At 30.4% G+C, this 16,533-nt stretch overlaps 1 long non-coding RNA gene across 1 annotated transcript in view; it reads left to right on the forward strand.

The window, feature by feature from the left end:
• LOC117177531 overlaps nucleotides 1–15,323 on the forward strand; it is a 38,533-nt gene extending 23,210 nt beyond the window's left edge. Inside the window, exons 2-3 of the long non-coding RNA XR_004467704.1 lie at nucleotides 11,086–11,295; nucleotides 15,206–15,323. This is a non-coding gene — a long non-coding RNA (uncharacterized LOC117177531). The remainder of the gene's footprint in view (nucleotides 1–11,085; nucleotides 11,296–15,205) is intronic.
• Nucleotides 15,324–16,533: the final 1,210 nt, after the last annotated feature.

Below are 16,533 nucleotides of genomic sequence, written 5' to 3' on the forward strand. Positions count from 1 at the left end.
TTAAATATTAAATATCAAATACTATTACAAAATTATTTCAAATTTTAATTTCATAGTAAATATGGCTGGTTTGGCTGCCTGAAGTTAGCTCTGCTAAAATCTGGTTGACATGATATCTCCATTTCTAAGCACCAAAAATAAAAAAAATTCGCAATAATAATGAAGAGTAGAGTTGTGGTTATGGTCGGGACCATATAAATTAAAATTCGAGAAAAACAATACAAAATGGCGGATTTGAAAATTTTGCAACTTTTTTTTTACCATACAATTTTTTTAAAAGGTTTACAGAAAGGTTTACAAATTTACAGAATAAGCTGTAAAAATTTCAGCTCAATCGATCAAGTAGTTTTTTTTCCTTTATGTCAACCAGATCGAAAAAAGTTTCGAGAAAAACGCGTTTAAGTTTTTTTTTTAAATACATCGAAAAAATTAGGATTGTTGGTCCTGTTCCTGAATTTTCCGATCAAAATAACTACTTTCACAGCATTTTTATATATAAATAATACAAGAATTCGTCATTCATGAAAAATTGATTTTTTTAAATTCCTGTACTTCCTCCTTTAAAGAAAATGTGTTAACGTGTCTCGTTTTTCGAAATATTCAATTTTTCTTATTTTCAATGTTTTTTTCACAAATAACACAAAAAATACGCGCTGTATTAAGGCGTAATTATGAATAGATTTTCAGACCTTTTTTAGGTCCACAATTTTTGTTCATTCATATTTTTTCGTATCTTTTATAGTTTGACCACTAAATGAAATTTTTGGTTTTTTAATTATTTTTTGTACGATCTCAATGAAATCCAAACACGTGTGACGATTATCTTTTAGGCCTTTTGAAAAGCAACGTTTTTCTTTTTTTGGATTTTTTTTACATCTTGCTGTGTTTGGCTTAAAATGTTCTTTTTAGTTTGGTTTTTTGGATGTTGAAAATACTATAATTCTGATAATTTTTTTAAATCGGAAAATGTCAGAAGGATACATTGTTAGATTTTCCGAGTTTTATGAATAGCCGTACATAGAATTTTAATATCTTGGAAAAAATCTTAAATATTTTGAAAATGCAGAAGATTAATCTTCTTGGTTAAAAATTCACGTTTTTGGTTAAAACTTTAAACACTTACTGGAATAGTAAATACTTGTTAAAAATTTAGTTGTTGTGAAAAATTTATTTCTTTTATTAAGACTTGAATTTTTTGGTTAAAAAGTCGTTTTTCTTTCTTCTAAATCAATGTTTCTAGACAAATAATTAGTCACACTATTTTTCGTTGAAAATTAAAGAATTTTATTTAAAATTTAAGAAAATTCAATTAGAATAAAATTTAAATTAAAAATCCTATTTAACATCCAATAATAAATTTGATGCAATCTACCGTTATAAAAAAAAGAAGAATCCAACGACCAAATTTCGAATGCAAGGAACAAAAAAAAGGTCCTATTGAAATCTGAAAAAATAAAAACATAAATAATTTTCGGAAAAAAATTAAAAAGAGGAAAGAAAAGTGATAATTTGTTGCTTTTTTGCTTGAATTTAGCTATTTTCTATTTAAGTGAAAATAATTTTTGGTTAAAATATCGACTATTACATTCATCATCGAGAATTAATTTTTTTTATTAAACTTCACTCAACTTTTTTTGTTTTATTCCGATAAAAAATTTTTAAAAAAGTTATCTGTATTTCAGAATTTCAAGACAGTTCCAGATATGGAAAAAAAATATTTTTGTCATATATAAGTTGTCCAGCCTAAATTTTGCTTTAGTTTTTCTGTTTTTTGTAAATAAATAAATTTGACGAAAACACGGCAATTTTTTCTACTAGACATTCCCGGTGCTCGACAGTCATAAAAAATGGTTATATTCGCCAAAGTTTCATAGATTTATATCTTATGAGGATATTTTATCATAATACAATAAAAAAAATTGCATTTCTCGTCAGAAAAATTTGTTTTTTTATGCAAATTTTTTAAAATTTGGAACTACATGGTAACTTCAGAAATTATAATAATTTGTTGATAAAGTTTAGGATTTTTTAAACAAATTTAATAAACAAATGCATTATTTGGGCATTTGTCTAGGACAAAATTCGTTATTTTCAATGCTCATAATTAGTTGATTATTTTATGTTTTTGTTAAACAAATGGAAAAAAACCTTTTTTCGGGAATTAAAAGAACTGACTTTGAAAAAAAACGAGTTTTTCCGTCGTCTAATGCCCGAATAATGAATTTATTAATGAAATTCGTTTTTCAAAAACATAAAATGAATCAAATAATTACGAATTTTAGTTAAATTATCGTAAAGTTCCCAATTAAAAGGACTGCCATTGAAAACACGAGTTTTTTCGTCGACAAATGCCTAAATAATGTATTTTTGTTATAAAATTTGTTTAAAAGATAACAAATTTATGAAATAGTGATGGAGTTGCTTAAATGATCGTAAAGATCCCAATTAAAAGGACAGGCATTGAAAAAAAACGAATTTTTTGGTCGACAAGTGCTCGAATAATGCATTTGTTAATTACATTTTTTTGATAAAATCATAAAATATATTTTAAAAATTATGATTATTCTGAAATTGTCGTAAGGTTCCTAATTTAAAAAAATTGACAGCGAAAAGCAATGTATTTTTGTGAAGTCAATTTTCTGAGTAATGCATTTTGATTAAATTTGTTCCCAATATTAACGTGAGACTTAAGAGAAATCTTTTTATTAAAAAATTGTTTCGCTTAAAATTTCTTTCAAAATAACTTAAAAAAACGTTAAATTGTTAAAAATTATGCCGTGAAAACTGAATTTAAATCAAACGTCAGGACCAACATCAAACTTTAATTAGAATTTGACTATATTTTTCACTATTACTGCTACAATTGATACTATTTTAATTTTATCAAATTACTCCTATATCTGCCATTTTAACCTAAGAATCTTGCAAAAATTTTCTTGGGGCGCTATTTGTTTATTTTATAAGGGTAGGGGGTGTGAAATTATTTACTAGCTCTGGGGAAAAAAAATCTTCATTTATAATTCTAGAGCACTTGTTAAAATATAATGATCATTGTTTAACAAATCACACCAGGAAATCATTAGTATATAATCAGATGGTATCTTTCTATGTGGCCTAGTTCTCCCTCTTTTTAGGATGAATAGTCAAAATTTTAAAGACTTGATTGGCACAGAGCTGAAAAATGGAAGGGATCATTTTTCCGTTTATTTTCTCCTTAACAAAACTAAAGACTATAAATAAGAAATTACTGCCATTCTTTTCGCAGATCTTTCGGAAAGATTTATTTAAACTTTTTCTTTTTAAAGAATGAGAATTCTCCTCGTCATTTGTACTTTTAGTGCGTTTATTTCTTCGGCAATTTGCAGTTTCTTGTAAGTCTTATTACTATCAATATTTATCAACATTTTGCAATTTTATTACATACTTTATATCTCTCTAATGTAAAATTGAATTAATTGAAGATTTAATGTGTTATTTACAGGGTTGCTAAAAATTCCCAAATTTAAAATTCCCTTGGTTTCTCTGTCTCATATATTCATAAAAAATGGGCTATATCATTTAATAATTTTTTAAACATATAATCTATTGTTAAGAATTCATCTTGTCGATCAAAAAATTTTCATTTGGTAGAAAGTTTTATTATTTTATTGAAAATCAAACTATTTTCGTGTAAACTTAAATGATTGAGTTAAACATCATATTGTTTGTTAGAAATGTATATTTTTGGTTTTAAAAATTTGACTGTTTTGTAGAAAATTTGTGTTCTTGCCATGAAAATTGAACATCTTAAATCATTTGTTTTCCGTATTGACTGAAAAATATTTATCTTTGAGGATTTGACTATTTTTTAAAAATTCGTCTGGTAAGTGTTATTGAACTGTTTTTAGTTAAAAATAAGAATCCGCTTTTCTTGAAATATCAACCACTTCATCGTTTTATTCAAAAAAATTTTTAGTTTTTGTTATTTATTGTAATATTTTTCCGAATCATTATTATTTCATACATTTTGTTTAAAAATCCATTTTTGGTTAAAAATTTAAATATTTTGTTGAAAAATTTTTTTTTCTCATTGAAAAATTTTTTTGTTCTTACTTAATATTTCCTCATAAAGGTTTAGCGGAAAAGTTTGAAAAGTCAACTATTTGTTTAAAAATTAATTTTTTGTTGAAAACTTGACTTTCTTATTTATTTTTTTCAAACATCAATTGATTTTTTTGGTTCAAAATATACTGATTTTTTTTATTTTGAAATATTTACTTATTTACACAAAATGTAACTATTCTTTGAAAATTAACTTATCGTGAGTAATAAGACTAGAATTACGTTACACGCTTTGGGAAAAAGAAACCGGAAGATCTTACGAAATAATTAATTTTACTATTTTTTTATAAAATACATTACTTAAGCTCCAAATTATTTTGTGGTTATCTTCTTGAGTAAAAAATCAGTTTCTTCATTAATTTTTTTGAATGTAGATACAAAGACAAAAAAAACAAGTAAATGAAGCTTGAACTAAAAAAGATTAATTTTATATTAAACACTTGTTTCTAAACAGAAAATTTTTTTAAACTAAATAGTCAAATTTCCAACTAATTAGATGAATTTTTCACTAGGCCCAATAATTCCCTGCAAAGAAAGACGAATTTTTTCACAAAATACATGCATTTTTAACAAGAAAGAGAAATTTTGAATAAAGGAGATACATTTTTGATCAAAAAATATTTTTTCATAAAATACATCAACTTTCAACAAAATAGTTGAGTCTTCTAATTAATCAAAAACCTAAATATTGAACCAAAAATAGAAACGCTATGGATTGAAAAAATTAATTTTTAAGAAACAATATAAATCTTTGATAAACGAGTACAATCCTCAACCAAAATAGATATATTTTACACCAAAAATAGGAATTTTTATTAAAAGTATTGAACTTGCAACCAAAAAAGATTATTTAGTCAAAAAAGGAAATAAATTTATCCAAAATGTGGAATTTTCAAGCCAAAAAGACGAACTTTCTTTAAAAAAGTTGATTTTTGAACACAACTATATGAACTTTTAAATAAAAAGTTAATTCTCAACAAAGCAGTTGCATTTTAAAACCAGAAAAAATGAATTAATGAGAAACTGAATTTCAGCAAAACATTATAAATTTTCACATAAAAAATATTCTTTTCACACATAATAAACGAATTTTTAACGAAAAAAAGAACTTATTCGGCAGAAAAAATAGTTGCATTTTTGGTTTCAAAATTAATCTTTTAAAACAACAAGCAAACCAAATTCTGAAAAAATTAAGGAATTTTTCACCATAAAAAATAATTATTAACCAACAAAGTTAATTTTGTAAAAAACACGTAAACTTATGACTAACGAAGATACATTTTCAATCAAAAATGAAACAGTCAAATTTTATATTAAAATACTGATTTTACAACAACAACAAAATAATTGTTGACAAACCATTTGAATTTTTAATCAAGGAAAGAAACTTTCAAGTGAATTTAGCAAGATAAAATTTTAATGAAAAATATGAATTTAATGATTTCAAATCGTAGATTTCAAATTATTTATGTCTTACGGTCCAATCGTAAATCGAAAAAACAAATATGAGTCAAAAAAACATGTTCTTCGAAATTCAGATATTTATTTAATAGAAAAAACTCCTTTCAAAACTTTCTGACGTTTTAGTACACATGCGTACCTTTTTCAAAGGTTCTTAATCCTAAATAATTATAATAAAAATTAGTAATTTTAGTGCGAACAAATATGATAGATAATTATGTAGATTTGAATACATTGTTACCTGAGTTGATGGTAGTTTAAATAGTCAAACAGATCAATTTTCAGTCAAATAAAAAAAGGAACATTTGAGTGAATAGTTTAAAGAAATTAATTAAAATTTAGTCATTTTTTTTGAAGTCTCAAAAAAATTTTTGAGATTTCAATCGATTACCCTACATTTTTTAAAATTGTACGAGAAAAACAAAATTGGCGTAGGTTAGGACGGACGAACAGAAATTGACAGTTTTAGAAATACATGAGGAATACGTAATGAACGATGATGTGATAGGCAAGTTTCCATTGAAAACCACTGATGTGGAAGCGCGTAATTGAGTTTCAATTTGAAATAAGAAATTTAAAAACCGTAAGACCGTAAGACATAAAGAATTTGAAATCTACGATTTGAAATCAATAAATATCAACGGTCGAAGAAAGGATTGATTTGTTTCATCAAACCATTTTACAATATGAATTTAACCCTTGAAAAAGATGAATTTTCAACTATTTCAAAAATTTTTTAAACGGAATTATTAACAAAATACAGCAATTTTAAACCAATTAATTCAATCTTCGAAAAAATATAGATTTTTAAGAAACTTACGTATAATAGTTCAGTTTTCAGCTAAAAAATTAACAATTAATAAGAAAACAATATTATTTTTACCAAATGGACTCAATTTTTGAACAAAAACACATGGATTTTCAACAAAATAGTGAAATCCTGATAGACAAAACATGAATTTGTAACCAAGAAGGTAATTTTTCAACCAAATAGATTCATTTCATAACAGAAATATGATTTTTTAAATAAAAATAGCTATTAAAGAAATTAACTTAGAACTATAATGAACGATGATTTACAAATCTGAAATAAATTTCTGCAAAGATGGTACATTTTTCAAGAACAAGATTAATAATCTACTTTAAATGACGATTTTTAAACAAAATTTTTGAAATAATAATATAGATAATTTCATGCAAAAATAGTTAATATTTGAAAGAAATCGAAATCTCATTTTTACGTAAAAACAGTTTAATTTATTATGAAAAGATGAAGTTTAAAAAAACTAGTTGAATCCTCACCCGAGAAAAAATGTTCATTTAATACGGAGAAAAAATTGCATTAAAAAATATTGGATTTTCATGTCAAGAATTTTTAACAAAGAATATGTTGTTCAACTTATTAGTTTAACTTTAGACCAAAATAGTTCAATTTTTAACAAAATAATAAAACTTTTAATGAAGACAAAAAATTTCGAACCGCAAAGTGAATTTCTAACAAAAAATTATATAATTTAAGAGTTAGAAAATTATATTAGCAGATTTGCTTTTGTAGCTATAATTTCATTGAACCCTTGAACTTCAGCTTCATTTTATCGAAAATGTTCTCATACCTCATTTGCATAACTAAAGAAATGTCGTCCCTTAGCGTTGCACCGTGTGTCTTTAGAAACGGAACAGCAGATGGTCCTTTCTGGCATTTCAACAAACTTTACTTCGTAGACACCCATAATCATCAACTCTGTGCCTACCATTCAGCAAATGGAGCCGTATTTTGCGCTACTATTGGTATTCAAATCCTTTTTATTTTTTTCTTCCTTATTAGAGTTATCTTCAATCTTGAGAATTTTTAGGGTTTCGTTCCCCTGTGCAGAAACCCTTATAGTTTCGGTGAAGTGTCTGTGTGTCCGACGATCTTACTTTTCCTAAGAAAGGGAAGTGAGGAGAATTCCTGAGTCGTAACTCACAACTCGCCATCAACTATTTTTATCTCACAACTCACATTCCACGATAACTTACAACTCTGTCCTCAACTTATAGTCCACAACTCACAGTTTACAGTCATCAACTCAGAGAACTCGAAACTGATGGCTTAAAACTATCAGCTTACAACTCACAGCACACAACTCTCAACTCGCAGTCCACGGACAGAAAGGTCACAGCTTACAACCCATAATTTACATCCCAAAACTCGCTGTCCACTATTTATAATTCAGGGATCTCAGGCAAGTGGTGGGAAAGGAATTAGGTGAAGCGAAGGGAACTCATAACTCACAATTCCCAACCGCCAACTCAGTTGAGGTGTGACTGGAGTGTGGGAATTTAAGCCTACGAGAAGAGTACGGTTGTGAGGGTTGGTAGTTTTGTGTTCAAGAATTTGGGCCTTCATGGTAGACAAGTGTGGTTCTCGTAGTGCTGTGGGATGTTAGGGAAAGCAAAGGGTGTCAGCAGGGGCTGTGACAACTTTCTTGAGAGACATCTGTTTGTTGCAGTAGGTACTTTTTGCATGGATAGGTTACAGTTACCGACAGAAGAACCGGGGGGTAGTCATGGAAATTACTGGAATAGGTGGCAGAAAATTCGAAGAGGAGGAAATTTTCAAGAAGCCACGACGGCTAGCTGTGCGTGACCCGGTTCGAGTGGCGCTTCAAAGAGAGGGAAAAGGCGGAACGTAGGAAGCGACAAGGTGAAGGAGGGAGCGTCTTACGCAAGCGGGTGGGGTGGGATCTCTTGAAGAGAAAAAAGACAGCCAAGAGGATCCGGAGAAAAGCACGCTAGAGAGTCCAGATAAAAAAACGTACGGATACGTAGATTACTCCCTCCTAAAAATGGATTACCTCCCCCCCCCCCCTGAAAATGGATTGGCTGATGAAAAAGAAGGCTTCGGGGTGCTGATAGGCGCAGTCAGAGGATTGAGGGACGACGTAAGAGGGGCTATCAAGCAGATTGAAAATTTGAGGGAGGACCTGGAGAGTAAGTGATGAGAAATGGGAAAAGGATGTAAAAAGGCTGAGGGAGGAAATGGGAGGATTGCAGATTGGAGATGGTTTCGACAAGGCATGCAAAAGAGGATAAAATCAAGCAGGTGGAAGAAGAGATTAAGGTGTGGAAGGAAATTGAAAAAATGCTTTAGAATGTGCAGGGCAGGTCAGAAATGAAAGAAGTTGATAGGGAGGAGGACGAGAAGCAAGGAGTTTGGGGGAGGGTGAACAATATGCTAGAAGAGAAAGTTGGAGAGCGTAGAAATGATATGAAGAGAGCCGATAGGAAAATGATAAAGGTAATAGAGTAGAGAATCGAGAGAAGATAGAAGGCAGATAGGAGACACAATAGTGTAATAAGAGATTTGAAGATAAGAAGCGGGGAAGCAAGGGCTTGTATGACTACGACGAAGAAGAGTGAAGGGAGAGCAGTGAATGTAGGATATCGGAAAATAAAAGTAGATGAGAAAATGTGGGTATGGGACAGAGTAAATCCGGGTAAAGAAGTGTTAAAGGTGTTATACTAGAACTTAACAGGGATAAAGAAGAAAGATAAGGATTCGTGAAGGTATATTCGGGAATTTGATGTGCTGGGACAGGTAGATAAGTGAGAAGAGAGAAATGGATGAGAAAGAGTAGAGAGCCAAAGTTGCCAAGTGTGTACATGTGGAGGTTACAGGAGGCGTTCAGTGTAAAGAGGAAAGGAATGGCTAGTGGGGGAATTATAACAGGTTAAGGGATGGATTAGAGTTGGAAGATCATTAAGAGCGAGAGGCAGAAGGCATGCAAAAGAGGACAGTAAAGATAGGAGGGGTAACATATAGGTTTCTGTGTACATTAAGGTTACGATTAAAAGGATTAACGAGAGGATAAAAGAATTAATAGGAGAGATAGAGAGAGAGATAAGGGTATAATTGTACTAGGGATGGCACTTTAATGCGAGAATTTGGGGAAAGGGAGCTTACACTTGAAAGGGGCGAGCTTCGAAAGGAAATCGAAGGATGAGACAATAAATAAAGAGGGGGAGATTCTAAGAGGCTAGATGAAGGATGGAGGCTGGGTGGCGGTGAATGACATAGTTACAGGGCACGAAGACGGATAATACACACATGTCAGTACGATAGGGGTATCGGTAAAAGACTATGTGATCATGAATGTGCAAGGGTGTGAGGCGACAGATAAATTCGCAGTGGAAGGGAGGTTGGAATCGGACCATCAGCTATTAGGTTTTTTCATGAAAGGGGAGGGTGGAGAAAAGTACGGTGGGGAGGAAGGGTCGCTAGAGGAGAGTCTGGCATCGATGAGGGAGGCAATAGAGAAAGGTAGGCAGCTGGAAAAGGTAAGCTTTGAGTGGGAGGCGGTGGAAGACACATGGAGGACCTGAAAGAGAAAGTAAAAATGTGTGAGCCAAAAAAGGTATTTAGAAAGAAAAAGAAAGGAATGGTGAAGCCGTGGTGGAATATTTTATGTAAAATGGTGAAGAGAGAGGTGAAAAGGAAGTACAGGAAGTGAAAGGAAGAACATAGGTTGAGATTAGTAGAAAGATAAGGAATCAGGAATGGAGGGAATTTTCTTAAGATCCATTACGCCGGTCAGATACAGGGAAGAGAGATAAGAAGATTAGAAGAACGAGAAATGTAGCTAGAGAGGAGCTGAATGACGAGAAGATAGAGAAGAAGATAAAGAAGTTAAAAAGATCTGAGGCCGCAGGGCTGGACAAGGTAGAGAACGAAGCATGGCTGTTTAGCACACAAGATTTAAGGGAGAGGCTTAAGTGAGTAGTGAGAAAAGTTTTGAGGAAGGAGAAATTTAAAAGAGAGTGGAAGGAGGGGTTTATCGTACCACTGTATACAAAATAGGATAGGGAAAGGTAGGGAAATTATAGAAAATTCACGTTAATGGATACGACGTGCACAATATACGCGATGGTGTTCGTAATAAGAGTCGTATATCAGGAGATGAAAGATACGGTGCGAGGAGGGGAGAGAATCTGGAAGGATTTTTGGTTGGATAGGGGGTTCAGGCAAAGGTATCCGCGTAGTCCAAAGCTTTTTGCAATTTTAATCGCGGACATGGAAAGTAAGCTAGCGGCCCAAGTGGTAGAAAGGGTCAGGACATGATCACTCGCAAATGCAGATGACATAGGGCTTTTAGCAAAGAGCGAATATGCTTTAAAGGATATGATGTAAACGTTAAGAAGATACTTGGACAAATATAGGTGTGAGTTAAATTCGGACAAGACAAAGTTGGAAGAGATAAGGGAGGGGATTTGAAGTCGGAGGGAAAGAACAAGTGTAGAAGAGTCGAGCGTGTAAATACGAGGAGAAATTTTTGGAAGAGGAGGGAAGTAAGCTGGTTAGGGAGTGTTAGTAAGAGAAGGAGAACAGACGCAGGGGTAGGAAGATGGAGGTGGACAGGGAAAGGTATTTTAGAACGAATGAATGCAGATGGATGAATTTACTTCTTAATATTTTAGGAAGCCCTATTTTTTAGACTTAATGCATCTATTTCGACTAATTTTGAATAATGATTTTTTCCACAGGCACAGGTCTTATATCTTTTGCTGTCCCTGTTAAAAACCTGCCCGATTTATTTATAGTGGGTTCTAATAATACACTTCTATTAGTATTATGGGATAGTCACTCACATGCAGAACATCCTGGAATTAGATTATTGTTCGACGCAGAAGAAGATATCGCAGACAGCAGAATTACTTATGGAACTGTCGACCCTACGGGCAAATTATGGTTTGGTAAGAAAAGATTATACTTTACGTTCAATTCAAGGGGGAAAAAAAAAAGAAAAATATGGTCTAGCCAAGTTGGATAACGTTGAACATTTTCGACCAAATGACAACGATTTTTGAAAAGAAACAGTTTAATTTTGAAAAGACGAGCTGAATAGACGACTAAAATGAAAAATATTTAACAAAGTCAATAACCTTTGGACAAAATATCAAATTCGATACAAAAATTTTAACTAGAAGATGTGAATTCTTAACAAAAAATTTTAATAGTTGATAGTTTAACTAAAAAAGATTTTTATTTACAGTGAAATTAAATTTAAAAAAAAAATCAATAAAATAGGAGACTCCTTTTCAGAATTAAAAGAGGAATCATGAATAAAACAATTGATTTTTAAATCAAAAAGTAGACTCTCCAAAAACATTGGTGAACTTTTGAACCAAATAGAAATATTCACCTTACCAGTTTAAAAACTTGATTTTATATAAATAAGAACGAATTTTCAATAAAATAATCAAATTTTTAACCAAAAAAAAATTTTTCACTGAAGGAGTTAAATTATTTATTGTAAAAAACTAAACTAATTTGCAGTTATGAAAATTAATTTTTGAAAAAAAAAAATTCAAAAATATGTTTAAAGTTGCAATATCCATTCTTAGATTTAAGAAGACAAATTTTTAATAAAATACAATAATTTTTTACTAAAAATTTAAACTTTGAACTAAATGGATATAAATTTTAAACGAAAAGTGAAATAGTTCAATTTTGGATCTGAAAAATCAATTTGAAACCCGATAGTCGAATTTTGCACTAAGAAAGATTAATTATTCATTGAAAAGTAGCCACTTTGCAATAATTTTTTATTAAAAATTAGAATTATGAACTCAGTAAAGATCAATTTGTAACCAAAAGTGAAATTAATGTGAAGAATTGCTGAAAATATACACCAAGAATCTAACGACAAACTTGGAGAACCACTGTAAAATGTTCCTATTGCAATCTGAAAAAAAACGTTTTTCTCCTAAGAAAGAAAAAAAAATTTGTTTGCGGTCTGGAGAAAAGTAAAAAAGAGGAAAGGAAAATGAGATAGCAACCAACCAAATACACTTCCTTCCCTTTTTTATTACTTTCATTTTTTTTTTCATATTTTTTTTACAAATTTTTTTTTCATTTTAATTTGATAATGATAGAAAAAAAAGACAGAATAAATTTAAAAAAAAGAAGGAACGGGATTCAGTTTAGTTCCTTCTCATTTCTCTCCCTCATTTTTATTTTTCACCAGAAGAAAAGTAAAGTTAAAAAAACAAAGATAAATTATTGATCAAAAAATAGCTATTTTAATTTTCAATTATGAAAATACTTTTGTAAACAAAAAGAACCGAATTTAAAGAAAAAATGATTAAATTTGCAATATAATTTTAAGATCGAAAGAATCCATTTTGTATCATAAAGATTACATTTTGACAAAGGAAGTCAAATTTTCAACAAAACCCAATAATTTTTTACCAAAAATTTGAATTTTGAACAGAGCGAGGATAAATTTCAAACAAAAAGTTAAATTTCCAGTCGAAAAAATATATTTCAACCAATTAGTCGAATTTTCAGATAAAAAAAATATTAATTGAAAAATAACTTGTTTAATTTAAAGTTATGGACATTAATTTTTACACAAAATAAAAGAATGTTCAAAAATATGATTAAATTTGAATTGTAATTTCTAAGATAAAAGAGATGAATTTTTGATTTTAAAGATTAATTTGTACCCAAGAAGGCAAATTTTTAATAAAATACAATATATTTTACGAAAATATTCAGTTTTTAATTAATAAAGAAAAATTTTTTACAAAAAAGTGAAATAGTTAAATGTTTGGTCAGAAGAATGAATTTTAAAACAATTTACCAGTGGATTTCTCTGAATAAAAGTGGATTACAAATCGATTTCTTCAGATAATAATTGAATTAATCCATATAGGTACTGGGTTACAAGTGGATTATTTGAAACCAGAAGTAGATTTAACAGAAAATTGAGGTAAATAAGCTGTGGATTAGACTTTAATTGCTTTAGATAATGAATGGATTAATCTAAACAGAAAGTGAATTAAAAGTGGAGTACTACAAACAAGAAGTAGCTTGCAAGTAGATTGCTCTAGATAAGATGTGGATTGCAAGTAGATCTCTCTTAAATTCAAGTGGATAATTCTATTTAAAAAATAGATTACTTTGGATTAAAAGTGGATTAAAATTTTTTCTTGAGAAATAAAGATCTTCCCCTTTTCGCTCCACTGGGAATCGAACCACAGAACTTCAGATAACCGGTAAGGTGCGTTTCCATTAAGCTATTAGAAAGATCAGAATAAGAACTGAAATTTAAGAACATAACGCTAATTTTTAGAAACAACTTTCTAAAAATAAGCGTTATTTTCTTGAATTAAAGTACTTATTCTGATCTCTCTAAAAGCTTAATGAAAAATTCAGCTGACAAGGTATCAGAAGTTCTGTGGTTTAATTCCTAGTGCAGCAAAAAGAGAATTATCTTATTTCTAAGAAAAAATTTTATTTTAAAATTTAAAAACATTATTTTCCAACAAGCGTGATTAAAGACGTTAAGCGTTTTCTGTTATTGAAGTTTCTGAACTTTATCGATATTGTGGATTTTTTGCCTCCACGTTTTCGGACGATTATCTACTGTCGGTAAAGTCCCGGTTCTGATGATAAAACAGAATTATTTGATACAAGACCATTATGACATTTCAGAAGTGGATTACTACGGAATACTGTAAATAACTGGATTACAAATAAGGAGTTCTGGACAAGAAGACGACAGGCGGTCGAGAACGAGTAAAAGTATTGTCCAGGCTGTGACGTCAGGTATCAAAAGTGAAATTCGAAATTTGAAAAAACCAAAAATATAGTTAGATAGCTCTTGAAAAATGAACTTGAGTCTCCATTCACAGTTTTTCTTTTGGGCTGCAAATTTTCCAGTAAATAAATAAAAACTCACTTTTTAAATTGAAAAAAAAAATTTTTTTTTCACATTCCGCCAATGTATTGGCCAACTTTTTGGAAAATATCAATTCGATATTATTTTTAGTCCCATAATTACATCGAGCTTATTACGATCTCGCGAAGCGACACCACAGGATTTTTCAGGGAACGCCGCCTGAAGCCTGAAACATCCTCCTTGCCCATCCTTTGATTTGTCCACTCGCTCGCACTAGTCAGCGTTCCGGCGGCCTCTCCCGAAAAAACCTGTGTTGTCGTGTCGCGAGCTCGTAATAAACTCGCTGTAATTATGGAACCAAAAATCAAATCGAATTGAGATTTTCCAAAAAGTTGGCCTATACGTTGGCGGAAAATTCGTTCGCTTGAAGTTTGTCGCAGCTCAAACTTCCTCGCTTACTTTTTTAATGTGAAAGTCTAAAAAAGTGGTTTTTCATTTGAATTAAAAAAAAGCATTAGAAATTAACTTTTGACTTGTTTGGACACTGTAACCTCCGCTAGAGTGTTACGAATAAAACTCAAAAAGAAATTTGTTAATTAGTTGATAAACGAATTACTTACAGCGAGTTGAATGTGAAAAACATGTTTTTCAATTTAAAAAAAGACAGTTTTTATTTATTTACTGGATAATTTGCAGCCCGAGAGAAAAACTGTTAATGAAGACTTAGGTTCATTTTTTAAGAGCTATCTAACTATATTTTTGGTTTTTTCAAATTTCGAATTTCACTTTTGATACCTGAGGCCACAGGCAGGACAATTCTTTTGCTAGTTCTTGAGCGCCTATCGCCTTCATGTTCAGAACTGCTCAATTGGATTCCACGGAATTAGTAGCGCGGAAAACCTCTCGGCCAAGCGGATTATCATTGTCGTTACCACTCGGTTAATTATTATATTAAAAATTGTAACGTTATATTCCAGCGATAAGGCACAATCATGCACATAATTTGGGAAAGGTGTTTTCTTACACTCGGAAGACTCGTGTGATATTTAAACAAAGAATGGTTCATGAATATGATTTGTGCAATGGAATTCAGTGGTTCCTTCAGGAAGAACATGTACCAAAACTCTATTACATCAATGCTCGGACAAATCAAATAGAATTGTACTCTTATCATATGAAGAAATCAAATGTTGTTGGTAAGTTTTTAGTAAAAACTTTCGGTTTCAGGTCAAAAATTCTTTATTCTAGGTCAGAGAATAATTTGCTTTATAAAAATTCCTGATGATAGAATGGAAATTATACTTCCTGTGGAAATTCCATGTTCCCGCTCCATGTTGAAAATTATGTTTTAGGATAAAATTATAATTCTTTACGAAATTCCCTATCCAGGGGTTAGTTTCCAAAATAATAGTTGCATTTTAAATCCAAAAACGAACTGTCTACTAAGAAATCGGAATTTTTAGTAAAAAACATATTAATTTTTAATCCAAGAAAAATAACTTCAAACAAAAGAAATGAAATTTCAAACAATAAAATAAATTTCTAAACAAATAGTTAAATTTTAAACCAAAGGGTTTCATTTTTGTTTTTAAAAAACTACATTTAAATGATTACGTATGAATTTTTATGATAAAATACGTCAAATATTTAACTAAAATGAACAATTCACAACCAAGTAGTTAAATTTTTCACAGAAAAAACCTAATATTCAAGAAAGGAATGAATTTTAAACCCAATAGTTTAATCTTTAATAAAGTGAAGGTAGATGAAAAAAATGGAATTAGTTGTATTTTCAGTTGAAAATATGAATTTTTAATACGAAAATTGTTAAAATTTCAACAAAGGAAATTAATTTTGAGCCAAAAAGGTAAATTTCGTACGAAGAAAATTCATTTTCTACTAAGAAGGTCATTTTTTTTAATAAATAAGTTTTCAACAAATTAGTTTAATCCTTGCCCAAAACAAAGTAAACTTTTGAGAAACATTACTGTTGAACACCAACCCAAACCAGAGGTGGTCGAAGTATTTTGGAGAGAAGTCTACGAAGTTCAGCATAGACTGGACGAAGACTCAGAAAATATAAATAGCTTCAAGGAGTTATGTGTTGCCCTCATAACACCTGATAAAGAATGCCCACCCATCACTACCGAGGACGTGAAAAAAGTATTAAGAGGGATGAAGAACTATTCCGCACCGAGACCAAATTGTATCAAAACCTTCTGGTGGAAGAAGTTTTCTTCAAGCCATCAGCATTTGGCCCGTATTTTCACCTCATATTTGAAGTCGGAAGAGCCGATTCCAGAGT

The sequence above is a fragment of the Belonocnema kinseyi genome, chromosome 7 (genome assembly GCF_010883055.1).
Source record: "Belonocnema kinseyi isolate 2016_QV_RU_SX_M_011 chromosome 7, B_treatae_v1, whole genome shotgun sequence".
Lineage (NCBI taxonomy): Eukaryota > Metazoa > Arthropoda > Insecta > Hymenoptera > Cynipidae > Belonocnema > Belonocnema kinseyi.